Source organism: Cervus elaphus, chromosome 14 (assembly GCF_910594005.1).
Source record: "Cervus elaphus chromosome 14, mCerEla1.1, whole genome shotgun sequence".
Classification (NCBI taxonomy): Eukaryota; Metazoa; Chordata; class Mammalia; order Artiodactyla; family Cervidae; genus Cervus; species Cervus elaphus.
In genome coordinates, this window is record NC_057828.1 from 9,122,762 (window position 1) to 9,149,790 (window position 27,029).

General features: G+C 44.7%; 2 pseudogenes; both read right to left on the minus strand.

The window, feature by feature from the left end:
• Positions 1 to 1,275: 1,275 nt before the first annotated feature.
• Positions 1,276 to 16,550, minus strand: LOC122708046 (annotated as a pseudogene).
• A 6,522-nt stretch (positions 16,551 to 23,072) lies between these two features.
• The window catches only part of LOC122708047, an 81,351-nt pseudogene continuing 77,394 nt past the window's right edge, over positions 23,073 to 27,029 (minus strand).

Below are 27,029 nucleotides of genomic sequence, written 5' to 3' on the forward strand. Positions count from 1 at the left end.
GTGACTGAACCCTGCCACAAATGGTTTCAAAGTTCAAAAAACAGAGGTTCCAAGAGTTTTCCACCCTATGATCAATGGCCCTTGTCTCTCCCTACTCACCTCCCTCCTATACCACTCTCTGCCCTTCCCTAAATACTTCACCAGTGGCTTGGATGGAGAAGCTGATATTTATAACTTCAAAATAGGAAGAGAAAGGGTCTTGTCAATTTCATGAATTAGCACCACTAAGACAGAATGATCTGCCTGTGTATACACTCCAATAAGACTTTTCCTCCTCAACCAGTTTCTATCCCCCAAATTGCAGCTTTGGTAGCTTCTTAGTCCTTTGTTGGGAACAGCATTAATCTCAGTCAGGGAATACCTTGGCTTCTAAATTTCAGGCATTCACAGCTTTTAAACAGTCTTTCACACTCGTTTAGGTTGCCAATGACATTTTTTGAAGGGATAAAATATTATGGACACAGAACCCAATCATCATTAGTTGTTCTTTCCTTTGTTTCACCGTTTCCCCAAATTTTAACAAAAATGATACTAACCCATCTCCCTTCTTTCCCACCCCATCCCACCCACCCCAAATAATACACCAGTAATAGACAAAAAAATACACACATGCTACGCTGTACAAATGCAGAGTTAACACTCTCGGGAAGAAGGCTGTGTGGGTTGTGGAGATGCTCCTTGAAGATCTACAGTATCTCTTGCTCTCCCATATCCCATTCTGCATTTTGTCCTTCATAGGAGGCCCTTTGCTTTTTTTCTTTTTTTTAAGCAAACTTCAGAACAGGTTGCCTTGAAACACTGATGCTCCTTCCCCTCCACCAGGATGGGTGTACAAACTATACAGCATGGAACAGCTTTTTTTTTTTTTTCCACTTATTTTTATTAGTTGGAGGCTAATTACTTTACAATATTGTAGTGGTTTTTGTCATACATTGACATGAATCAGTCATGGATTTACATGTGTTCCCCATCCCGATCCCCCATCCTGATCCCCGCTCCCACCTCCTTCTTCACCCAATCCCTCTGGGTCTTCCCAGAACCAGGCCCGAGCACTTGTCTCTTGCATCCAACCTGGGCTGGTGATCTGTTTCACTATAGATAATATACATGTTTCAATGCTGTTCTCTTGAAACATTCCACCCTCGCCTTCTCCCACAGAGTCCAAAAGTCTGTTCTGTACATCTGTGTCTCTTTTTCTGTTTTGCATATAGAGTTATTGTTACCATCTTTCTAAATTCCATATATATGTGTTAGTATACTGTATTGGTAAAGCACTTGGGCTGCTATAGGGCATAGAAACTATACTGGCTCTTCAAAGGACATCTTCTTAAAACAAGTAGAATTCCTTATTTCCCCACTTTAAACTGACAGTCGGATGTGACAGGGGCTGGTATTCAAGAGAGTTAATTCTTGTCATTTTTTTGTCAACATCCTTTGAAGGGCAAGAATGCCATGTCAGCCTTTCCTCATAGGAAGGATATGACAACCTGTGGGCACTTGACATTGGCTTCCTTGGCAGGGCCCAGGGCAGCCTCATTAGAGTTCATTTCATCAGGAACATGAGTTCCCCACTGGAGTCCATATCTCCAGTCATCCACTCTGGTTCCAAGGCTTTTCTGACTCTTTTTTTTCCTTCCCTGGTTTGCTCTCCTCCCCCTTATCTTCCGAATCAGAACCGGCTTTGTGCTTGCCTCCTTCTGATTTCTCTGTCTCGTGTGCTGTTTTCTGTGACTGCAGAAACTCAGCAGTGAGGTAAGGGCAATCCGGGCTCTCTTCTGGCTCCCACGTGTTATCCTCACCTGAGAACCCTTCCACTTTAGGAGATACTCCACTGCCCTTTGCCACTCCATGTCTAGAACTTTTCCACCACTGTTCTTCCTCTTCTTTTAGCACCTCCTCCACTTTCTTCTTGTGTTGCTTTTTTCCCCATAGTGCCCACCAGCTTTCTGGTGTAAAAGATGATGCCGCTCAGGTCTTGCAGTCGTCAACCCTCCCTATGCTGGTTCAAGCGTCCAGGCTGTCCCGTCAGTCCTCTTCCCAATTCACTATGTTTCCTCTCCAGCCCAATCCCCCAGCCATCCACCCAACCCACGTAGCATTGTCTTGGTCTATTCAGGCCAAAGAGCTGCCCTCCTTTTCCCAGCAATCTTGATTCCAACTTCTAACTCTTCCAGTCTGGCATTTTGCATGATGTACTCTGCATATAAGTTAAATAAACAGGGTGACAGTACACAGCCTTGTTATATTTCTTTCCCAGTTTTGTACCAGTTAGTGTTCTACGTAGGGTTCTAACTGTTGCTTCTTGATCTGCATACAGGTTTCTCAGAAGACAGGTAAGATGGTCTAGCACTCCCATCTCTTTAAGAATTTTCCAGTTTGTTGTGATCCATAGTCAAATGTTTTTACATAGTCAATGAAACAGAAGTAGATGATTTTCTGGAATTCCCTTGCTTTTTCTATGATCCAACAGATGCTGGCAATTTGATCTCTGATTCCTCTGCCTTTTCTAAACCCAATTTGTACATCTGGAAGTTCTCAACTCAAGTACTACTGGAGCCTAGCTTGAAGGATTTTGAGCATAACCTTACTAGCATGTGAAGTGAGCACAATTGTTCATTAGTTTGAAAAATCTTTAGCACTGCCCTTCTTTGGAACTGGGATGAAAACTGACTTTTTCTGGTCCTGTGGTCACTGCTGAGTTTTTTAAATTTGCTGACATACTGAGTGCAACACTTTAACAGCATCATCTTTTAGGATTATATCTCAGTGGGAATTCCATCACTTCTACTAGCCTTATTCATAGTAATGCTTCCTAAGGCACACTTAACTTCACACTCCAGGATGTCTGGCTCTAGGTGAGTGATCACATCATTGTGTGTGATCTTTAAGACCTTTTCTCTACAGTTCTTCTGTGTATTCTTGTGACTTCTTCTTAATCTCATCTGCCTCTTTTAGGTCCTTACCATTTCTGTCCTTTATTATGCCTGTCCTTGCATGAAATATTCCTTTGATATTCCATTTTTCTTGAAGAGATCTCTAGTCTTTCCCATTCTATTGTTTCCTTCTATTTCTTTGCATTGTTCATTGAAGACAGCCTTCTTATCCCTCCTTGCTCTTCTCTGGAACTCTGCATTCAGTTGGGTATATCTTTCCCTTTCTCCTTTGCTTTTCACTTCTCTTCTTTCTTAATCCATTTGTAAAGCCTCCTCAGGCAACCACTTGCCTTCCTGCATTTCTTTTTCTTTGGGATGGTTTTGCACACTACCTATTGTACAATGTTATGAATCTCCACCCATAATTCTTCAGGCACTATCTACCATATCTAATTCCTTGAATCTATTTGTCTCCTCTACTGTATAATCAAAAGGGACTGGTTTACATCAAACCTGAATGGCCTAGTGGTTTACCTACTTTCTTTGGTTAAGTCTGATTTTGCTATAAGTAGTTGATAATCTGAGCCACAGTCAGCTCCCAGTCTTGCTTTTTTCTGACTATATAGAACTTCTCCATCTTCAGCTGCAAAGAATGTAATCAATCTGATTTCAGTATTGACCATCTGGTGATGTCTGTTTGTAGAGTTGTCTCTTGTTGTTGGAAGAGGGTGTTTGCTACAACCCACGTGTTCTCTTGGCAAAACTCTGTTAGCCTTTTCCCTGCTTCATTTTGTACTCTCAAGCCAGATTCACCTGTTACTCCAAGTATCTCTTGACTTCCTACTTTTGCATTCCAATCCCCTATGATGAAAAGGATATTTATATATTTTGGTGTTAGTTCTAGAAGGTCTTCTAGGTCCTCATAGAACCATCCAACTTCAGCTTCTTTGGTGTTAGTGGTTGGGGTATAGAGTTGGATTACTGTGGTGTTGAATAGTTTGCCCTGGAAATGAACCGAGATCATTCTGTTATTTCTGAAATTGCACCCAAAAGTGTGCATTTTGTAGTCTTGTTCATTATGAGTGCTACTCCATTTCTTCTATGGGTTTCTTGTCCACAGTAGTAGGTTTAATGGTCATCTTAATTAAATTCACCCATTAAATTAAATTAAATCCCCACCCATTCCCCATTCAACCATTAGTTCACTGATTCCTAAGATATCGATGTTTACTCTTGCCATCTCCGGCTTGACCACATACAATTTGCCTTGATTCATGGACCTATCATTCCAGACACGGATAGACAATATATATTTGGACACCAAAATGGAGAAAATAGGTGAATACCTGTGTCGTTTGTGTAAATAACACACATGAAATAAATTCCTAATGGAAGAAAAAATGGGTTATTTATCTTCCAAATTATTAGAGCAACTAAAAGAGGTACCTATTTGCTTCAGGTAGGAAATAAGAAAGAAAAGAGAATAGCATGGATAGTATCTGTCACTTTTGCCAGAAATAAGCCCCTTTATTGTTTGGGGGCAAATCTGCTTTTCGTTGTTACATGCTTACCATTGACTGTTATTCAGGCGCATAATGAAGTGATGACAAAATCAAGGTAAAACATATCATTCAGTTCAGTATATTGGTATGGTTTAAAATCACTGTTGAAAAACAAAATTTTCCAAGTAGGATCAGAAAAGTATCACAAATCTTGTTGCATTTACAAGAAACTTGCCTAAACTAAAATGATATAGCAATGTTAATATACAATATATCCAGAACATGCAAAAAAAAAGGGGAAAAAAGTGGCAATTCTACTGTAAGAAAAAACAGATTTTAAGGAGAAAATTATCAGAGAGGTCTATCTACAAAAGGATTGTTTTATTTTTGAACTGGGTACAATCCAAATGAAACCAAGAAATTAAGAAGCAGAGTGAGCCATAAGAAATTAAAGATGAAATATTTCTTCAATAATGAGAGGATAGAAAAAGAGAAATAATAAAAGCCAGATAAAATACATGGAGTTCAGTCTAGTTCTTTTTTTTTTTTTTTTAATTTTTTTATTAGTTGGAGGCTAATTACTTCACAACATTTCAGTGGGTTTTGTCATACATTGATATGAATCAGCCATAGATTTACACTTATTCCCCATCCCGATCCCCCCTCCCATCTCCCTCTCCACCCGATTCCTCTGGGTCCTCCCAGTGCACCAGGCCGGAGCACTTGTCTCATGCATCCCACCTGGGCTGGTGATCTGTTTCACCATAGATAGTATACATGCTGTTCTTTTGAAACATCCCACCCTCACCTTCTCCCACAGAGTCCAAAAGTCTGTTCTGTATTTCTGTGTCTCTTTTTCTGTTTTGCATATAGGGCCATCGTTACCATCTTTCTAAATTCCATATATATGTGTTAGTATGCTGTAATGTTCTTTATCTTTCTGGCTTACTTCACTCTGTATAAGGGGCTCCAGTTTCATCCATCTCATTAGGACTGGTTCAAATGAATTCTTTTTGACGGCTGAGTAAAATTCCATGGTGTATATGTACCACAGCTTCCTTATCCATTCATCTGCTGATGGGCATCTAGGTTGCTTCCATGTCCTGGCTATTATAAACAGTGCTGCGATGAACATTGGGGTGCATGTGTCTCTTTCAGATCTGGTTTCCTCAGTGTGTATGCCCAGAAGTGGTACTGCTGGGTCATATGGCAGTTCTATTTCCAGTTTTTTAAGAAATCTCCACACTGTTTTCCATAGTGGCTGTACTAGTTTGCATTCCCACCAACAGTGTAAGAGGGTTCCCTTTTCTCCACAGCCTCTCCAGCATTTATTGCTTGTAGACTTTTGGATAGCAGCCATCCTGACTGGTGTGTAATGGTACCTCATTGTGGTTTTGATTTGCATTTCTCTAATAATGAGTGATGTTGAGCACCTTTTCATGTGTTTGTTAGCCATCTGTATGTCTTCTTTGGAGAAATGTCTGTTTAGTTCTCTGGCCCATTTTTTGATTGGGTCATTTATTTTTCTGGAATTGAGCTTCAGGAGTTGCTTGTATATTTTTGAGATTAATCCTTTGTCTGTTGCTTCATTTGCTATTATTTTCTCCCAATCTGACGGCTGTCTTTTCACCTTGCTTATAGTTTCCTTTGTAGTGCAAAAGCTTTTAAGTTTCATTAGGTCCCATTTGTTTAGTTTTTCTTTTATTTCCAATATTCTGGGAGGTGGGTCATAGAGGATCTTGCTGTGATTTATGTCGGAGAGTGTTTTGCCTATGTTCTCCTCTAGGAGTTTTATAGTTTCTGGTCTTACATTTAGATCTTTAATCCATTTTGAGTTTATTTTTGTGTATGGTGTTAGAAAGTGTTCTACTTTCATTCTTTTACAAGTGGTTGACCAGTTTTCCCAGCACCACTTGTTAAAGAGGTTGTCTTTTTTCCATTGTATATCCTTGCCTCCTTTGTCAAAGATAAGGTGTCCATAGGTTCGTGGATTTATCTCTGGGCTTTCTATTCTGTTCCATTGGTCTATATTTCTGTCTTTGTGCCAGTACCACACTGTCTTGATGACTGTGGCTTTGTAGTAGAGTCTGAAGTCAGGCAGGTTGATTCCTCCAGTTCCATTCTTCTTTCTCAAGATTACTTTGGCTATTCGAGGTTTTTTGTATTTCCATACAAATTGTGAAATTCTTTGGTCTAGTTCTGTGAAAAATACCGTTGGTAGCTTGATAGGGATTGCATTGAATCTATAGATTGCTTTGGGTAGAATAGCCATTTTGACAATATTGATTCTTCCAATCCATGAACACGGTATGTTTCTCCATCTGTTTGTGTCCTCTTTGATTTCTTTCATCAGTGTTTTATAGTTTTCTATGTATAGGTCTTTTGTTTCTTTAGGTAGATATACTCCTAAGTATTTTATTCTTTTTGTTGCAATGGTGAATGGTATTGTTTCCTTAATTTCTCTTTCTGTTTTTTCATTGTTAGTATATAGGAATGCAAGGGATTTCTGTGTGTTAATTTTATATCCTGCAACTTTACTATATTCATTGATTAGCTCTAGTAATTTTCTGGAAGAGTCTTTAGGGTTTTCTATGTAGAGGATCATGTCATCTGCAAACAGTGAGAGTTTCACTTCTTCTTTTCCTATCTGGATTCCTTTTACTTCTTTTTCTGCTCTGATTGCTGTGGCCAGAACTTCCAACACTATGTTGAACAGTAGTGGTGAGAGTGGGCACCCTTGTCTTGTTCCTGATTTCAGGGGAAATGCTTTCAATTTTTCACCATTGAGGGTGATGCTTGCTGTGGGTTTGTCATATATAGCTTTTATTATGTTGAGGTATGTTCCTTCTATTCCTGCTTTTTGGAGAGTTTTAATCATAAATGAGTGTTGAATTTTGTCAAAGGCTTTCTCTGCATCTATTGAGATAATCATATGGTTTTTATCTTTCAATTTGTTAATGTGGTGTATTAATTGATTGATTTGCGGATATTGAAGAATCCTTGCATTCCTGGGATAAAGCCCACTTGGTCGTGGTGCATGATTTTTTTAATATGTTGTTGGATTCTGTTTGCTAGAATTTTGTTAAGGATTTTTGCATCTATGTTCATCAGTGATATTGGCCTGTAGTTTTCTTTTTTTGTGGCATCTTTGTCAGGTTTTGGAATTAGGGTGATGGTGGCCTCATAGAATGAGTTTGGAAGTTTACCTTCTTCTGCAATTTTCTGGAAGAGTTTGAGTAAGGTAGGTGTTAGCTCTTCTCTAAATTTTTGGTAGAATTCAGCTGTGAAGCCATCTGGTCCTGGGCTTTTGTTTGCTGGAAGATTTTTGATTACAGTTTCGATTTCCTTGCCTGTGATGGGTCTGTTAAGATCTTCTATTTCTTCCTGGTTCAGTTTTGGAAAGTTATACTTTTCTAAGAATTTGTCCATTTCATCCAAGTTGTCCATTTTATTGGCATAGAGCTGCTGGTAGTAGTCTCTTATGATCCTTTGTATTTCAGTGTTGTCTGTTGTGATCTCTCCATTTTCATTTCTAATTTTGTTAATTTGGTTCTTCTCTCTTTGTTTCTTAATGAGTCTTGCTAATGGTTTGTCAATTTTGTTTATTTTTTCAAAAAACCAGCTTTTAGCTTTGTTGATTTTTGCTATGGTCTCTTTAGTTTCTATTGCATTTATTTCTGCCTTAGTTTTTAAGATTTCTTTCCTTCTGCTAACCCTGGGGTTCTTCATTTCTTCCTTCTCTAATTGCTTTAGGTGTAGAGTTAGGTTATTTATTTGGCTTTTTTCTTGTTTCTTGATGTAAGCCTGTAATGCTATGAACCTTCCCCTTAGCACTGCTTTTACAGTGTCCCATAGGTTTTGGGTTGTTGTGTTTTCATTTTCATTCATTTCTATACATAATTGGATTTCTTTTTTGATTTCTTCTATGATTTGTTGGTTATTCAGAAGCGTGTTATTTAGCCTCCAGGTGTTTGAATTTTTAACAATTTTTTTCCTGTAATTGAGATCTAATCTTACTGCACTGTGGTCAGAAAAGATGACTGGAATGATTTCAATTTTTTTGAATTTTCCAAGACCAGATTTATGGCCCAGGATGTGATCTATTCTGGAGAAGGTTCCGTGTGCACTTGAGAAAAAGGTGAAATTGCTTGTTTTGGGGTGAAATGTCCTATAGATATCAATTAGGTCTAGCTGGTCCATTGTGTCATTTAAAGTTTGTGTTTCCTTGTTAATTTTCTGTTTAGTTGATCTATCCATAGTTGTGAGTGGGGTATTAAAGTCTCCCACTATTATTGTGTTACTATTAATTTCCTCTTTCATACTCGTTAGTGTTTGCCGTACATATTGCGGTGCTCCTATGTTGGGTGCATATATATTTATAATTGTTATATCTTCTTCTTGGATTGATCCTTTGATCATTATGTAGTGTCCTTCTTTGTCTCTTTTCACAGCTTTTATTTGAAAGTCTATTTTATCTGATATGAGTATTGCGACTCCTGCTTTCTTTTGGTCTCCGTTTGCATGAAATATTTTTTTCCAGCCCTTCACTTTTAGTCTGTATGTGTCTCTTGTTTTGAGGTGGGTCTCTTGTAGACAGCATATATAGGGGTCTTGTTTTTGTATCCATTCAGCCAATCTTTGTCTTTTGGTTGGGGCATTCAACCCATTTACATTTAAGGTAATTATTGATAGGTGTGGTCCCGTTGCCATTTACTTTGTTGTTTTGGGTTCACGTTTATACAACCTTTCTGCATTTCCTGTCTAGAGAAGATCCTTTAGCATTTGTTGAAGAGCTGGTTTGGTGGTGCTGAATTCTCTCAGCTTTTGCTTATCTGTAAAGCTTTTGAGTTCTCCTTCATATCTGAATGAGATCCTTGCTGGATACAGTAATCTAGGTTGTAGGTTATTCTCTTTCATTACTTTCAGGACGTCCTGCCATTCCCTTCTGGCCTGGAGGGTTTCTATTGATAGGTCAGCTGTTATCCTTATGGGAATCCCTTTGTGTGTTATTTGTTGTTTTTCCCTTGCTGCTTTTAATATTTGTTCTTTGTGTTTGATCTTTGTTAATTTGATTAATATATGTCTTGGGGTGTTTCGCCTTGGGTTTATCCTGTTTGGGACTCTCTGGGTTTCTTGGACTTGAGTGGCTATTTCCTTCCCCATTTTAGGGAAGTTTTCAGCTATTATCTCCTCGAGTATTTTCTCATGGCCTTCCTTTTTGTCTTCTTCTTCTGGAACTCCTATGATTCGAATGTTGGGGCGTTTCACAGTGTCCCAGAGGTCCCTGAGGTTGTCCTCATTTCTTTTGATCCTTTTTTCTTTTTTCCTCTCTGCTTCATTTATTTCCACCATTTTATCTTCTACCTCACTTATCCTATCTTCTGCCTCCGTTATTCTACTCTTGGTTCCCTCCAAAGTGTTTTTGATCTCATTCATTGCATTGTTCATTTTTAATTGACTCTTTTTTATTTCTTCTAGGTCTTTATTAAACAATTCTTGTATCTTTTCAATCTTTGTCTCCAGGCTATTTATCTGTAACTCCATTTTGTTTTCAAGATTTTGGATCATTTTTATTATCATTATTCTAAATTCTTCTTCGGGTAGATTCCCTATCTCCTCCTCTTTTGTTTGACTTGGTGGGCATTTTTCATGTTCCTTTACCTGTTGGGTATTTCTTTGCCTTTTCATCTTGTTTAGATTGTGTCTGGAGTGGACTTTCTGTATTCTGGAGGTCTGTGGTTCCTTTTTATTGTGGAGGATTTACCCAGTGGGTGGGGTTAGACGATTGGCTTGTCAAGGTTTCCTGGTTAGGGAAGCTTGCATCAGTGTACTGGTGCGTGGATCTTGATTTCTTCTTTTTGGAGAGCAATGGAGTGCCCAGTAATGAGTTTTGAGATGGGTCTATGTGTTAGGTGTCACCTTGGGCAGCCTGTATGTTGACATTCGGGGCTATGTTCCTGTGTTGCTGGAGAATTTGCGTGGTATGTCTTGCTCTAAAACTTACTGGCTCTTGGGTGGTGGTTGGTTTCAGTGTAGGTATGGAGGCTTTTGGACGGTCACTTATTGCTTAAAGTTCCATGTAGTCAGGAGTTTTCTGGTGTTCTCAGGTTTTGGGCTTAAGTTTCCTGCCTCTGGATTTCAGTTTTATTCTTCCTGTAGTCTCAGGACTTCTCCAGCTATACAGCACTGATAATAAAACTTCTAGGTTAATGGCGAAAAGATTCTCCCCTGTTAGGGACACCCAGAGAGGTTCACAGAGTTACAAGAACAGGAGAAAAGGGAGGAGGGAGATAGAGATGAGCAGGAGGAGAAAAAGGGGGACTCAAGAGGAGAGAGACAGATCTACGCAGCTGTCTGTTCCCAGAGTGTTCTCCGTATCTCAGACACCTACAAGGATTCACAGAATTGGATTGGGAAGAGAAGGGGAAAGGAGGAAATAGAGGTGTTCTGAGGTAGAAAACAGAGAGTCAAGATTGGGAGAGAATAATCTTCGGTTTAAAGATAGGGCTTCTCTTTTTTTTTTTTTTTTTGGTAAGGTTAAAGTGTAGTGAAAATGAAAATGAAGAGTAGTAGAGGAGTACTAGAGGACTTTAAAAGAAATAAGAGAAAAAGAAAAATAGAAAATAAAAGAGAAAACGGAAGGAAAAAAAAGAAGAAAAAAGAAAAAAAAAGAAAAAAAAACAAAAAAAAAAGAAAGAAAGAAAAAAAAAATTTTTTTTTTCCCCTAATTAAAAAAATCATAAAAATCTATGTAAATGAAAGTTAAGGAGTAATGGGGGAGTAATAGGGAATTTTAAAGGAAAACAAAAGAGAAAAAATAAAAAAGAAAAAAAAATTTTTTTTTTTTTTCCTTACTTAGAAAAAAGAAAGTAAAAATATATCTAGGAGTTTCTCTGGAGCTGCTGCGGTCAGTGTGGGTTCGGCTCAGTTTCAGATAGCTCCTCGTTCCAGCTTACACTTCTCGATATCTACAGGGCCCTTCCGGTGAAGTCGGTGTTTTCTACAGGGATTTTAATCTGTTGCACCAGTCCCTTCTGAAGCGGTTCCCTTTGTTTATTTGGCTTCTGTTTGCCGGTCTCTTCAGAGCCTCATTTCCGCCCTGACACAGGCGGGCGGAGGTGGACTCTTATTCAGTTAGCTAGTTCCGTTGCGCTGCTGGGAGGGGCTGACGCTGCGGGGAGGGGCTGGCGCTGCGGGGCGGGGCTGACGCTGCGGGGAGGGGCTGGCCCTGCGGGGGCGGGCTGGCGTTGCCGGGAGGGGCTGACGCTGCTTTCTCCGTCTGCGCTGCTCAGGCTCCCGGCTGTTCTACATGGAGCGCGCCCCGCGCTGCGCTAGGTTCCAGCCCTCGGGTGTTACACAAAAGCACGGAAGGAAAAGCTGCGCCTGCTCCCCGTGCCTTCTCCGTCAGAGCGGTCCAGGCAGCGAGGGGCTTGATGGGCGCACTATCCCCAGGTGTGGCGCACTCACTCCCTTCCGCGGACCCAGTCTCAGTTTCCGCTGACGCCAGTCCGGTGCGCGCGCCTTCCGCCCTCTGCGTCCCCAGCCCCAGTCCCAGCCCCAGTCCCCGCCCGCGCCGGTCGGGTGCCTGCGCCCTGTGTCTCGCCGCGACCTTCCCCTCCCCCCTGCCTCCTGCCTCCGGTGGGGCTGGGCGGGTCCGCAGCCTGCGACCTCTTCTTGGGACTTTCTCCGTCCCTTTGTTCTGCGAACGGCCGGCAGTGTGTTCCGGCCAGTTAATTTTCTCTCTTTTGGTCTCCCACAGTTCAAGTTGGCACCTCACAGAAGCTCCCTCCGATTGTCCTCAGGGCACTCAGGCCCGGACCCTAGCCCAAGCAAGGCCGCCTAAGACTCCCTTCCCGGGACGGGTCTCCGTCCTTAGCTCTTTTGTCTCACGTTTTATCTTTTATATTTTGTCCTACCTCCTTTAGAAGACAATGGTCTGCTTTTCTGGGCGCCTGATGACCTCAGCTAGCAATCAGAAGTTGTTTTGTGAGGTTTGCTCTGCATTCAGTTATTCTTTTGATGAATTTGTAGGAGAGAAAGTGGTCTCCCCATCCTACTCCTCCGCCATCTTGGCTCCTCCTCTCAGTCTAGTTCTTGAACTTCTTTCAGACTGTAGCCTTTCACATTTGTCATGGAAATATGCATGCTGAGGAAGTTAGTGGAGTGTGTACAACATAGTTTTTTGTTTTTTTTTAAAAATCTTTGCCTCTAGCTATCAACTCATTGGTCCATCAGCTGCTGAATGTATTCTCTCAGGCAATACTGTCTTTTGGGATTTGGAGACACCAATTGTGAACATGAGTTGAAATCCCTAGCCCCTTTTATTCCATGCTGTATTCTAGAGTTTCCCTCTTGGATTACAAAGAATAAATTTCATTCCTTTTGGCAAGAGTATCTCTCTGATATTTGAAGAAAACACTCGCATCCTTAAAGGTACTCACAATGTCCCTAGCATCTAGTTCCTCCTGTTTTTTTCCACATTCTGGGGTATCATTAATTTTAAACAAAGTCTTGAACTTTTTTAGAACAGTCCCCAAACTCCTCTTTTGTTGGTTGAACAGCTTCCAGTTTGATACTTATTCTCTCCAGTGAAGGAAATGAATCCAAGACTAGTGAAACTGTCTTGCCTCCTCTCTGTCAACTCTTAATCCCAACACATCTGTTCAAGACCTGGGCTTTCCCTGCTCTCTTATTCTTTGTCTAAACAGTGACATGATATGTCTCCTATGAGCTGTTTGAAATATGAACTCCTTACACTTCAAGACATATAAAGGAAGAAGTACTTTGCACATTAACAAAGGGTATAAAGAGGATATAAGCCTGGGCTTGGTGATAATGTAAAGAAATCAACATTCTCTAACTCAACTGGTAGTAGCATGGTTGGTGATGAATTTTCTAACAGACCAGGACACAGCATATATCAAAAAACTTTAACTGTATGCCTGTTGTTAATCCAGAAATTCTACAATCTATGACTTTAAGAAATTGCCATGAGTTTTTACAAGGACTAATGTATAAATTTTACCTTCATTATTATTTTATGATAGCGAAAAATTAAACAGAATTGAAATATTGTGCACATTCTAAACAACGTCTGGAAATGATCTGCTAGAAGAAACAATGCACATGTTCTAATAAAAATTTAAAATATATGTGTATGGCTGTGTCCCTTCACTGTTCATCTGAAACTACCACAACATTGTTAATTGGCTATACCCCAATATAAAATAAAAAGTCTAAAGTTTGGAGAGAAAAAAATAAATAAAAATGAGACTTTAGAAGCAGCCCTTAAAAAAATGAGGAGCTTCATTAGACGAGAGAGAGAAAACTATTCCAAATGTAATCAGACAGTATGATTGTACTCTTAAACCGTCCTCCAGTTCAGTTCAGTTGCTCAGTCATGTCCAACTCTTTGTGACCACATAGACTGCAGCACTGCCAGGCTTCCCTGTCCATCACTAACTCCTGGAGCTTACTCAAATGCATGTCCATTGAATCAGTGATGCCATCCAACCATCTCCTCCTCTGTTGTCCTGTTATCCTCCCACCTTCAGTATTTCCCAACATCAGGGTCCATTCCAAGGAGTCGGTTCTTCACAATAGGTGGCCAAAGTATTGGAGTTTCAGCTTCAGCATCAGTCCTTCCAATGAATATTCAGGACTGATATCCTTTAGGATTGACTGGTTGGATCTCCTTGCAGTCCAAGGGACCATCAAGAGTCTTCTCCAACAGCACAGTTCCAAAGCATCAATTCTTCAGTGCTCAGCTTTCTTTATAGTCCAACTCTCACACCCATACATGACTACTGGAAAAACCATAGCTTTGACTAGATGAACTTTTGTTGGGAAAGTAATGTCTGCTTTTTAATATTCCTTAGGTGACAAATATATCCTAAAAATATGTTATCTGTATGTGTTTGTCTACTTAAGATTACACATTAAATATATTTGATATATAAATAAGATGGCACATTATGTAATATGATATAATAGTTAGCAATGTTTCTTTCTAGATAATGGACTTAACATTGATTTTTATTTAAATTTTATAAATTTTCCACAGTAATTATGAAATTTTTTTGCAGTATGAAATATTTTCTTAACCAAAAATAAGCAAATGTCTGCTTTAAGATATTCATGCCAAATGTGATAGAAATATTTTATATGCTCTTGAATGATTTAAATTAACTAAGAATTGTCTGTTACTTAAATATTAGGTGAAACCTGCTGATAGCCTTATCTGTGTTTCATATCTTTTCAGCAGTAGTTTTTGATGTAATTTTTTCCCTCTTTTTATATGCTACCTCATCTTGAGTCAATACTGGGAAAATATATTTTTATTTCTAACATCCTTATTTTGAAAATTAAGCAAAGTGGAAACATTCAATCATTTTTATTATTCTGAATCTGTAATTGTTGTGTTTGTCCTGTATAATGCTGTGTATTTGTGCTTTATCTATTTTTATTAGTCATGCTAGAGCTTTTGATTTTTATTCATTTGATAATCTATGCTGTATGTTATACATATTAAAAGCCAATAGAATAAATTCAAATGCTCTCTACAGAGAATTAAATTTTAAAAAGTTAAATAACATACAAATTCTCACCTAAAATAAGAAGTATGTGGACTATAATAATATGTGGACCCATTTATTGAAATAGCAATACTTGAGAGGATCAGAGATCATAATATTGAGGTTACCTAATCTGCAATCTTGTGAAAACATATCTGTACATTAGCAAATATTATACAAGTGCATAAATGTTCTCAATATTGACATTTGATCACTTTTTAAGCTAGTTACCCAAATTTGTAATTAAATATAGCAACAACAACAACAACAAAAAAAAAACCCACGAAGTTTTAACTTGCCTCTCTGTTTCCTAGGCATTCCTTGAGGGCCACCCCCAGCCATCACCAATGGAGATTTCATTAGCCCCAACAGAGAATATTTCTGATGCAGAACAGTGGTGACTTACCACTGCAATCTTGGAGAGAGGAGGAAAAAAGTGTTTGACCTGATGGATAATGAAGGAGTCTTTTGGGCCTAGAAAAGAGAACAACAGTCTCAAAGGCCCCTTGCTGAATCATCTAACTTCAGAGAAAACAAAGCATAACTTTAATTCCATCCTGATCCTCCAGGCCAGTTGCATCTATCTGGGACTTATCACCCCCTGTCCGGAAACCTACCACCCCCTACACCCGCCCAGAAGACTTATCACCCCCTGCCCAACTACAAGTGTCATCTCAACAAAAGAATATTCAAAATATCCCGCCTGATTGATGTTTCCCTTATTGCTTCCACAAACCTCCCTATAAGTATGAAGCCTCCCTGATCCCTTTCGGTGCTCAGCCTGGTCGTTAGGCCGACTGTCGCCCCTCCTTGCCTGAATAAAGGTAACCTACTTCTGTTGAGGTTGTCTTTCCTTTTCTGCCTCGCTGGAACTATGCCTTACATTTTTGGTGCCAAAACCCGGGAGGGGGCGAGGCACTCGTCTCATTCTCTCTCATTTGCTCACTCTCCCTCCCTCTCACTGTTTCCCCCTTTTCCCCGGAGTCTGGAAGCGCAAACATCCTCCGAGCTCACTTCTCTGCCAGGGCTCTTAAGTTCCCCTCGGGGATGCCTAGTGCCTTTGGGAGCGGAGCAAGCCTTGTGCTAAGGCTTTATTGATGATTTGCGTACCCCCAGGCCTTGGCTTTACCCCGTTTTCTCTCTCTCTCTGAGACCTCCAGAATAGGGACCTCTTGCCATTCGACCGCACTACATGCAACACTCCACTCAAGCCGGCCCCTAGATTAAGGTAAGATCCGATCCGGACAGAGTTCTAGAGGTGCCCTAGAGCTCAGTCCTCTCCGGGTCCCAGGGACCCCCGGCCCAGGGCCACTCTAGGCGTGGGTGGGGGATGCTCCACCTCGACACAGAGCTCTCTTCTCATAACTCCTATTGCGACTGCGGGTGACGACTCGAGTTCCCAATAGGAGCCTCTGCTTGCCTTTCAATTATGGGGTCTGGCCAATCTGTCCCAAAAGATTCCCCTCTGGCCTGTGTTCTCAAAAATCTCAAACCACTCTCACTCACTGAACTCAAAGCTAACCGCTTAAAGCAACTCTGTACACAGATTTGGCCTCAATACCAATTAGACAATCAAGACCGCTAGCCTGAGGTCGGCACATTTGACTTTAACATTCTCCAAAACCTCACTGACTTCCTTAAATGGAATGGCAAGTGGTCGGAGATCCCTTAAGCCCAAGCCTTTTGGGCCCTTCGGAGAAGGCCCTCCCTATGCCAGGCCTGCTCCACCCATGAGGTCCTTCTATGCACCTTGCCTCCCAAGCAAAAGGGCTCTTCTTCCTCAACTAACCACAGACCACAACCTTCTGCACCCCCAGAGTTTGACCCCGCGGACGAGCCCCTCCCTACCCGCCACCCCGCCGCCCCTCTCCGTACCCTTCATCCAACTCACCTACTGGCATTGAAACCTCTCCTGACTCCCGCTCATCCCCGCTACCCCATCTCCCAGACTCCCCTCCCCCCTTCCTTCCCCACCTGCCACATGGTCACGTACCCAGCACATGTTTCCCCTGAGAGAGGTGGCAGGACCAGAGGGCCCCACCCGAGTCCATGTGCCATTTTCATTGTCAGATATGAGCCAAATAGAAGAAAAATACTCATATCCATGTCAATTATGATAAAGTCAGGGAAATCACCCAAGGGGCAGATGAAAATCCAGCCTTATTCTTGGCACGCCTCACAGAGGCAGTCCAGAAGTATACCAACCTAGATATCACTACCCCTGCTGGGTTACTCTACCTTCACGTTCAGTTCATCAGCCAATCTGCCCCTGACATCAGACGCAAGCTTCGACAACTAGAAAAGGGCCCTGAGACCCCCCAAAGAGACCTTCTAGAAGTAGCCTTCAAGGTGTTCAATAATAGAGAGGAGGAGGCTAAGAGAGAAAAAGAATGTGAGAGAAAAGCTAAATATGCCCTTTTGGCAGCAGCAATTAAAGAAAGAGATCAGCCTGGCCCGAGTCATCCCAGAACGGGGCTTAAGACTCCCCCTGGACCCTGCTTCCGATGCAACCAGTCAGGACACTGGGCAAAGGCATGCCCAAACCCGCGGGCCCCCACAAAAGCATGCTCAACCTGTGGCCAATGGGGACACTGGAAGATGGACTGTCCCCGGGGATGCCCTGGCACCCCTGGGGAGGTCCCCACCTCCCAGACCTGGAGAGTGGAATGTCCACAGGGACGCCCTAGCGCATCTGAGGAGATCCCCACTTCTCCCTGGAACCCCAGCCCAACTCTACAAGAGTTGTTCCAATGACGGGGCCCGGGTTCCAGCCCCCCGGCCCGTGCCCTGAACACGAGCTCGGAACTTAGGGTAGACGGGGTAGTGGCCGGAAAAAAGACCTCTTTTATAGTAGACACTGGGGCCACTTTCTCTCTCTTAACTTCCTACTCTGGCCCAACTTAAGACTCAGAAATCACAATCAAGGGGGTCTCTGGAGTTCCCCTAAGGCCAAAAATCAGCCCTCCATTACTCTGTCAATTTGGAAAATCAACCCTTATACACTCATTCCTCATAATGCCTCAGTGCCCAATGGCACTTCTAGGGAGAGATTTGTTATCCAAATTGGGGGTCTTTATTACCATACCCACCCCCCCCTCGATACAGTCTCTATATTCTGCATGCAGATGGCACCTGGACAGTCCCTATCCCTCACCCTGACCTTCCCTTGGATCTACCTGCCTTAGACCCCCAAGTCTGGGACACTGATCCCCCATCAATAGCCAAACATCATCCCCCAGTCCACATTATCCTAAAAGACCCCTTGACTATAATCACCCAACAACAGTACTCTCTCACCCCGGAGGCCCACGAGGGACTTAAGCCTATCATAGACTGTCTTCTTCAAGCCTCTATTCCTAATTCCTACCCATTCACCACACAACACCCCTATTCTGGCAGTAAAAAAGGGACCAAACTCTTGGAGACTGGTCCAGGACCTGAGAAAAATCAATGAGGCTATTATGCCAACATTCCCAGTAGTCCCTAACCCTTACACCCTTCTGTCTACCATACCCCCGACTACAACCCACTTCACAGTATTAGATCTCAAAGACGCTTTTTTCACCATCCCCCTCCACCCCCTCTCCCAACCTCTTTTCGCCTTCACCTGGCAAGACCCCGAGACTCACGTTTCCCAACAGCTAACATGGACAGTTCTCCCCCAGGGGTTTAGAGACAGTCCCCACTTTTTTGGACAGGCTTTACAAAAAGACCTACAGACACTCAACCTAGCCCCGAGTCATCTCCTCCAATACGTAGATGACCTCCTTTGTAGCTCAACCTGAAAACTCTGCCTCCAATATACTGCCAAACTCCTTGGGGACCTGGGATCCTGGGGTTATCGGGTATCCCAATCTAAGGCCCAAATAGTCCAGACAAAAGTCACCTACCTGGGACTTTCCATATCCCATCAACAAAGAACTATTCCCCCAGATAGAATCCAGGGCTTATTAACTGTCTTCTTCCAAAAACAAAAAGAGAACTCTTGTCTATCCTCGGCCTCCTAAATTTTTTCCGTATCTGGATCCCCAACTTCTCCCTCATTGCAAAGCTGCTCTATGAGGCAACTAAAGGATGTTTGGATGAGCCCCTCTTTAATCCTTCCTCGCTGGCCAATCCTCTTCGCCAGCTCACCCAGAGCCTCCTCCGAGTGCCAACTCTCCACCTGCCAGATCACACCAGACCATTCTTTCTCTTTGCCCATTCCAACCAAGGACAGGCCCTGGGGCTTCTATGTCAGCGGGCTAGAGGCACCTGGGCTCCCATAGCCTATCTGTCAAAACAGCTGGACATGGTGACCAAGGGGTGGCCTCCCTGCATACAGGCCATGGCTGCTATCGCAGCCCTCGTACCCGAAGGAAATAAACTCTCTAGACATGCCCCTTTAACAGTGTGTTCTCCACACACCTTCTGAGACTTGCTGTCACATCAGGCTTTCCTCTCCCTTCCCCCTTCCAGGGTACAGGTGCTACATGCCTTTCTCCTCGACCCTCAGCTCTCATTCTCCCCCTGCTCTCCCTTTAACCCTGCCAGCTTATTACCCATGTCCTCTACAACAGACTCCCTCTTACATAGCTGCAGCCTAACAGTAAATCTTACCCAAAATCCCTTCCAACATGTAACAGATCAGCCCATCCTAGACCCAGACACCCCACACTGGTTCTTTGATGGCAGCTCTCAAAAATCCCCACCATTTGCAGCAGGATATGCCATCATCCAGGGGGACCTTCATCACAATCATAGAACCCAGACAATTAAAACTTCACCGCTGCCACCTCACACCACCTCCCAACAGGCAGAACTGATAGCTCTCACCAGAGCTTTAACTCTGGCTAAAAATTTAAGGGTTAACATCCACACAGATTCCAAATATGCCTATAACATACTTCACTCAAACATCCTAATATGGAGAGAAAGAGGTTTCCTAACCCAAAAGGGATCCCCTATTATTAATTCAGACCTGATTCACAAACTTCTAGAGGCAGCACTCTTACCAAACAAAGCCGCTGTCCTCCACTGTAGGGGACATCAAAAGGGAAGTCTCATATCAGCCTACAACAATGCTGCAGACCAGAAGGCAAAGGAGATAGCCCTGTCCCATCCCTCCCTCCAGTCCCCTGTCATCTTAGCTCTGACTCCACCCGACCCTCCCACCACCAGAGAAATCTTCTCTTATCTATACTCACTTTTTCATCCCTCATCCAAGACACTCCAACAGTTCCTCCGTAACCACTATCCAATGCTGACCAACAATATTTAGATAACCTTACCCGCTCCTGTCAAACATGTCGACGTACTAACCCCAATTCCAACCTTAAACTGACATCCTTTCCAACCCATCAAATGCGAGGCAGCCTCCCAGCACAAGATTGGCAGATAGACTTTACTCATACGCCCCGGGTCCAGAAAGTCAGATACCTACTAGTCCTTGTGGACACCTTTTCGGGATGGGTAAAAGCTTTTCCCACTACAAACAAAAGAGTCCACACAGTGGCCCAAATCCACCTCATAGAAATTATCCCCAGGTTTGGCCTGCCGTCATCCCTACAGTCTGATAATGGCCCAGAATTTACATCCAAGGTCACCCAACAACTTGTCCAATTCTTACAGATACCCTGGAAATTTCACATTCCATACCATCCCCAGTCCTCAGGAAAGGTAGAAAGGATGAATAAAATAATCAAAGAAACCCTTACCAAAGTAACCCTCGAGGTACATCTGGATTGGACTAAACTTTTGCCAATTGTTCTCCTCAGAATACGGGCTTTGCCCAGAAAGCCCCTGGGGCTGAGCCCCTTTGAGGTGATGTATGGAAGGCCCATGTTCCCTCCTGGACTCCCCGCTGAACCTCCTCCCATACCAAGCTCCCCTCTGCTGGCGCAACTCTGCAATGCCCTCTGGAAATATATCAACCACAATCTGCCTGCCCCTGACCCCCAAGCCTCCCTGCCCCCTTTACAAATTGGGGACATGGTCTATCTGTCTGATAATCCCCAGGGTGACCTAACCCCAAAGTGGCAGGGACCATTCAAAGCCATCCTCCTTACCCCAACTGCAGCTAAACTCCAAAAGGTCACCTCCTGGGTACACCTGTCTCGTCTAAAACGGGTCACCTCCAATCCTGCACTGCCCTCCTTAAGTGACACCTATCAGGTCTCCCTCACAGCACCCACCTCCTTAAAATTCACCCGGTGACAACCCCTGTCAACCATTGGAGAGGACACTGAATGACCTGGACTCTCTTCAACCTACAACTGTTCCTGACCCAACTACTACAAGACCTCTGGATCAGCACCCCAACAGGAACTTCCTTCAAAGACCTGACTACACTGGTGTCTCAACTGTGGCTCCGGGGAACCTTCTACAACCTGACTCCAGATGAAATTGATTTCTTTACTCTCATTCTCTACATCATTCTACATCCTAATGAGCACTGTTCCTCCTCAGATTCAAACAACCACCAACTTGGGGCCTTCTGCCCCTCGCCCTGACTGGTCTCTCCCTGTCTCTCTAACTATAACTGCACTCCTAATCCTAATCCTTGCTATAGGCCTAGTAACTGTCTCCCCTCAGGACTGGCCACCTAGCCTTCGTCTTTCCGTGGGTATTGCCTACGTTGCTAGCTGTGTTCTGCTCCTAGGGCGCTATTTCCTCTGCACTGCCTAACGAACAGCCCATGACTCCTCTGCTCCTTATCCTTGCTGCACTCCCCAGCCTTCTGGCCACTCCCTGCCTCTGCTCAGATATTTATTCCTACGTACATTCCTCATGTTATAATACAGCTCCAAAACCATGCACCATGAACCTCGGGGGCGGGAAGTCCAAATCCCTACTCACTGTTAAAGTACAAAAGAGAGTACCTGCCATAAGCCAAATAGAAGAAACAAATGTTTCTATCCGATTACCCACTGGGGGTACTCAGATGGGGGTGGGGTACTAGATCAAAATCGAGAAAAGAAACAAGAACAAGTCATAAAGAATATAATATCCCGGTTACAGGTGACCCCTGAGCCTTACAAAAGCCTAGACCTCCTTTCCCAATTACGGCTTCTCCTAAAACCTCCCTCTGGCAACCAACACCTTACCCGCCTTCTCAACTCTTCCTTCCAATTCTTCCAGTACACACAACACACATCCCAGTGTTAGATATGCATGTCACTGTCTCCCTCACCACACGCAGCAATTCCCTTACCCTCATCCTGGCTGTCACAGGGCAACTATACCTCCCCTTCCCAACAGAAAACTACACAACTCATTGGGCCAGTCTCTGACAATGTCCTACTCTCAGCCTCTTCAAACCTAACCTGTATTAACTATTCTAGTCCCAACTACATTGGTCTTACAAACTCAGCTCCCTCCTTCTGTTTCACTTGGGTTCTCTGGAACAGCACAAATAATTGCACCAATCCAGGAATCTTCATTCTTTGTGCGACCTATGCATATTCATGCCTCCCCTTAGACCCCCCTGGACCCTGCATCTTGGCCTTCCTGACCCCAGGCTTAACATTCCTCAAAGAGGAAGAGATAGTGTTAGAAAACGCCGCGGGAGGAAAAAAGCCGCCTCTAAGGACCGGTGGTAAAGGCCTTTATTGAGCGGTTGCTCTCAGGCAGAACTCCCGGGAGCAGGTGAGCTAGGAGACAAAGGGAGTCTGCGAGGTATGAGGGGTGGAGAGGGGTTTTATAGCCAGGGCCGGCGTTTAAGCCAGGTCTTTTCATATAAGGAAGAAAGTGCGGGCTACAGCGGCAGTTGGTGTCCGAGGGCTCCGGGTCGGTACCTGATTGGACCAGGCTGCAGGGGGTCGGTTCCCAGAAGTTTAGCCAGCCTCCGGAATATGCCTTGCGGCACTTTTCCGGGGCATGTCTCAACATACCCAACCTTTCATCCCGGCCTTTTTGTTATAGGACAAGGGGTGCCGGTTCTCTCTGGCTATTTCCTACTGAACGGGGGCGGCGAGGGGTAGGGGCCAGCCGGGACGAAAGGTCAGCTTATGCAGGATTGTGAGGTGGGTCTATGTCTTCTTGATTGAGTCGAGTGTAAGCTGTTAGGAGCATGGCCCGTCCGGTCGCAGCCTGCGCTATTTCTTGGACCCATTGAGTCCGGTCCGGAGGGGGCTTTCTTGGAGTTATCTGCGCCTTTGTTCTAGGTCTGATGATTGGGGCCGATAGGGGATGTGGAGATGCCAGTTGATGTCCAGGGCCGTAGCCACCTGCTGGGAGATCTTATGAGAGGATATTTCCATCCCATCGAGGATACACTCTATCATATAGCATACCCGCAGCTGGCCGCCACCCCCTTCCTGGTAGTTCCAATCAGGGTCGGTGTCAGGAACTGTCTGAGCTCCCGGGGGACCCTCGGGGGAGGGGTTGGCACTGTGCCGCTGATCGACCTTAGCCCTGGCTGCCGTCCAAATGCCCTGCCTCTCTTCGGGGGTGGTGGTAGATCCAAGGATGACATATATGTCCTGCCATGTTAAGGCATAGGCGCGGGTCAGACCAGTAAACTGCTTAATGTACTGAGTGGGGTTGGAGGAAAAGGATCCCAGCTTGGCCTCAATCTGTGCTAAGTCCTGGAGAGAGAAGGGGACGTGGAGCTGGGCCAGGCCCTCGGCTCTGGCCACTTGTCTCAAAGGGAGTAGCGGAGCTGGGGGACAGGGAGGGGAGGCCCCTGGAGGGTTGCTATGGGAGCGAGTGTGGGAGCTAACCGGAGACAAGAAGGGAATGACGGGGGGAAGAGGAGGATACAAGATAGGGTTAAGGGCCGGAGGATCTGGGGCCAGCGGTGGAGTCTCAGGGGCGGGAGCAGAGGCAAAAGGGGCCGGAGTAGGGTTAGAGGGGGAGGGGTTAGGAGGGGCTGGAGTGGAGGGGGAGGGGGTAGGAGGGGCCGGAGTGGAAGGGGAGGGGTTAGGAGGGGCCGGAGAGGAGGGGGAGGGGGTAGGAACCGGAGAGGAAGGGGTGGGGGCCATGGGAGAGGTATAGGGAGGGGGGGCCACCAGATCTTCTGGGGGAACAGAGAAAGCAGAGGACTCAGAGACGGGAGGAGTCGGCTTAGGTCGGGGGGGTGGAGTCGGGGGGCCATGGTGAGTAGGATTTGGCTAGGAGTGCACGGGGTGCACAGGGTGGGGCGAGAGTGCAACGCCCAAAAGGCCTGAACATAGGGGACCTCAGACCATTTTCCCGTTCTCCAGCAGTAATTATCTAAATCACGGAGGACATCAAAGTCTAGTGTCCCTGTGGCTGGCCATTGTGAGCCATTATCTAGGGAATACTGAGGCCAGGCCTGTGAACACAGAAGAGTGAGCTGCTTGGGGCGGATATCTCCCTTTAGTCTTAGAGTCCACAGGTTAGCCAGCAGGCACTCTAAGGGGGTGGAGTATTGGGGATCAGGTTTGGAGGCTGTTGATCCCATCACGACCACGGGGCGTGGAGGCAACCCCCGCTGTCCGAACGTCTTCGGACGAGTCAAGCGGAGCCGGAGGTCCGTTTAGTCGCGGGGAACATCTTCCTCACGACTGCAGGGACCCGGAAAGGCCGAAGCCGGAGGCCGAAGCCGGAGGTCTACTCAGCCGCTGGGGATGTCTCTCCACCAGCTGGTGACCGGGAGGGCCCAGTAAGTGCGCACCCGTTACTGGGCCCTAGGAGGTGGTCGCCAGGAAGGGCAGGCCCCAAAGCTGAAGGGACTTACTCCGTATCCTGCCATCCGGGGGGTTGGTCAACTGCCTGGGTCCGAGGCTTCTGCGGCGGTGGAGCTCGAGGGGGCCTCAACGGCGAGTGCCGGGGGCCCTCACCTCGAGCCCCACGTTGGGGCGCCAGATGTTAAAAAAACGCCACGGGAGGAAAAAAGCCGCCTCTAAGGACCGGTGGTAAAGGCCTTTATTGAGCGGTCGCTCTCGGGCAGAACTCCCGGGGGCGGGTGAGCGAGGAGACAAAGGGAGTCTGCGAGGTATGAGGGGTGGAGAGGGGTTTTATAGCCAGGACTGGCGTCCAAGCCAGGTCTTTTCATATAAGGAAGAAAGCGCGGGCTACAGCGGCAGTTGGTGTCTGAGGGCTCCGGGTCGGTACCTGATTGGACCAGGCTGCAGGGGGTCGGTTCCCAGAAGTTTAGCCAGCCTCTGGAATTTGCCTTGTGGCACTTTTCCGGGGCATGTCTCAACATACTCGACCTTTCAGATAGAACAAATAGTTTACCCCCAAGGGGAACTTTCCCACAGAAAAAGGCGAGCTGTCATAGCCCCCCTCCTGATTGGGACTGGCATAGCAGCAGCCCTAGGCACCAGGATTGGAGGCATCTCAACCTCTGCCCATTTCTATTGCAAGCTGTCCCAAGAACTTAATGAAGACATGGAGCAGGTAGTAGAGTCCTTCGTTTCAATCCAAAACCAAATTAACTCATTAGCTTCTGTGGCCCTACAAAATAGGCGAGCCCTGGACCTTCTCACTGCAGAAAAGGGAGGGACCTGCCTTTTCCTAGGAGAGGACTGCTGCTATTTTGTTAATGAAACGGGCATAGTTCAGGGCAGAGTCAAAGAACTTAGAGACAGAATTGAATGCTGCAGAAAATAGTTACAAAACCTCTACATTCCCCAAAACATGTTCCAACAGATCCTCCCTTGGCTGCTCCCTTTCTGGGACCATTAGTATTTATCACTCTATTTCTCTTATTTGGACCCTGTCTCTTTAATCTCTTTCAAAGGTTTCTCCAAGAACTGATTTGGGCCATCTCTCGAGATCAGGTCAAGACCATTCTTCTTCTCGAGAGCCCACCCCAGGCTCAGAAAAAGGAGACTGTGGGCCCTAGGACGATCCTCCATTCCAGACCTAAAACCGTCACCCCTATCCAGCAGGAAGTAGCCAGAGAGATACGGTGCCCTTTTTCCCATTTTTTTTTTTTTTTTTTTTTTTTATGATTTCAGGGTCTGGAATGAAGGAGTCTTTTGGGCCTAGAAAAGAGAACGACAGTCTCAAGGCCCTGCTGAATCATCTGACTTCAGAGAAAACAAAGCATAACTTTAGTTCCATCCTGATGCTCCAGGCCAGTTGCATCTATCTGGGACTTATCACCCCCTGTCCGGAAATCTACCACCCCCTACACCCGCCCAGAAGACTTATCACCCCCTGCCCAACTACAAGTGTCATCTCAACAAAAGAATACTCAAAATATCCCGCCTGATTGACGTTTCCCTTATCGCTTCCACAAACCTCCCTATAAGTATGAAGCCTCCCTGATCCCTTTCGGCGCTCAGCCTGGTCGTTAGGCCGACTGTCACCCCTCCTTGCCTGAATAAAGGTAACCTACTTCTGTTGAGGTCGTCTTTCCTTTTCTGCCTCGCTGGAACTATGCCTTACAGATAAGATGTCAATATACTCCACCAGCGAAGACAATCAAGTGGACATCTGGAGTGGACCTCCCACTCAGTGCATTGTACCTAATAAAGGCACACATCCAGTCATTGATACTCGATGGACATGAGTTTGAGCAAGCTCCAGGAGCTGGTGATGGACAGGGAAGCCTGGTGCGCTGCAGTCCATGAGGTCGCAGAGTTAGACATGACTGAGTGACTAAATTGAACTAGTCATTGAAAATGGAATAAAGATGTCTGAGAACAAAAGCTTATTTTCCTTACATGAAACTGTGAGTTTTAGGTGTCAGTCTGGCTTTACCATGAAAGGACCCCCCAAGGGGGCTAGAGTTGCCCAGTTGCTCCAGGGGTGAGTCTGACTGAGGCTGTGAAGGGCTTAGGAATGTCATTAAGTTATAGGATGGTTGGGAGATTCATGTTTGCTCTGGGGTATGGATGTATGGTGAGCAGTGAGAGTAATGTGGGGAGAAGAAAAATGAAATTAAGAAAACTAGTGCACTTATGTGTAAATGCTTTCACTTTTTTGAAGCAAATGCTTGATGAATCAAAGAAGGATTTATTCGGGGAGTATCATATTGGGGAATTCTCAAGGCAAAGTATCAGCACAAATATCTCTCAGTTGTATTGAAGAATGATGTGGAATTTCTGGTCAGGCTTGTAACAAATAATCTTGAATCTTGAGCATTGCTTTAGTAGCGTGTGAGGTGAGTGCAATTGTGTGGT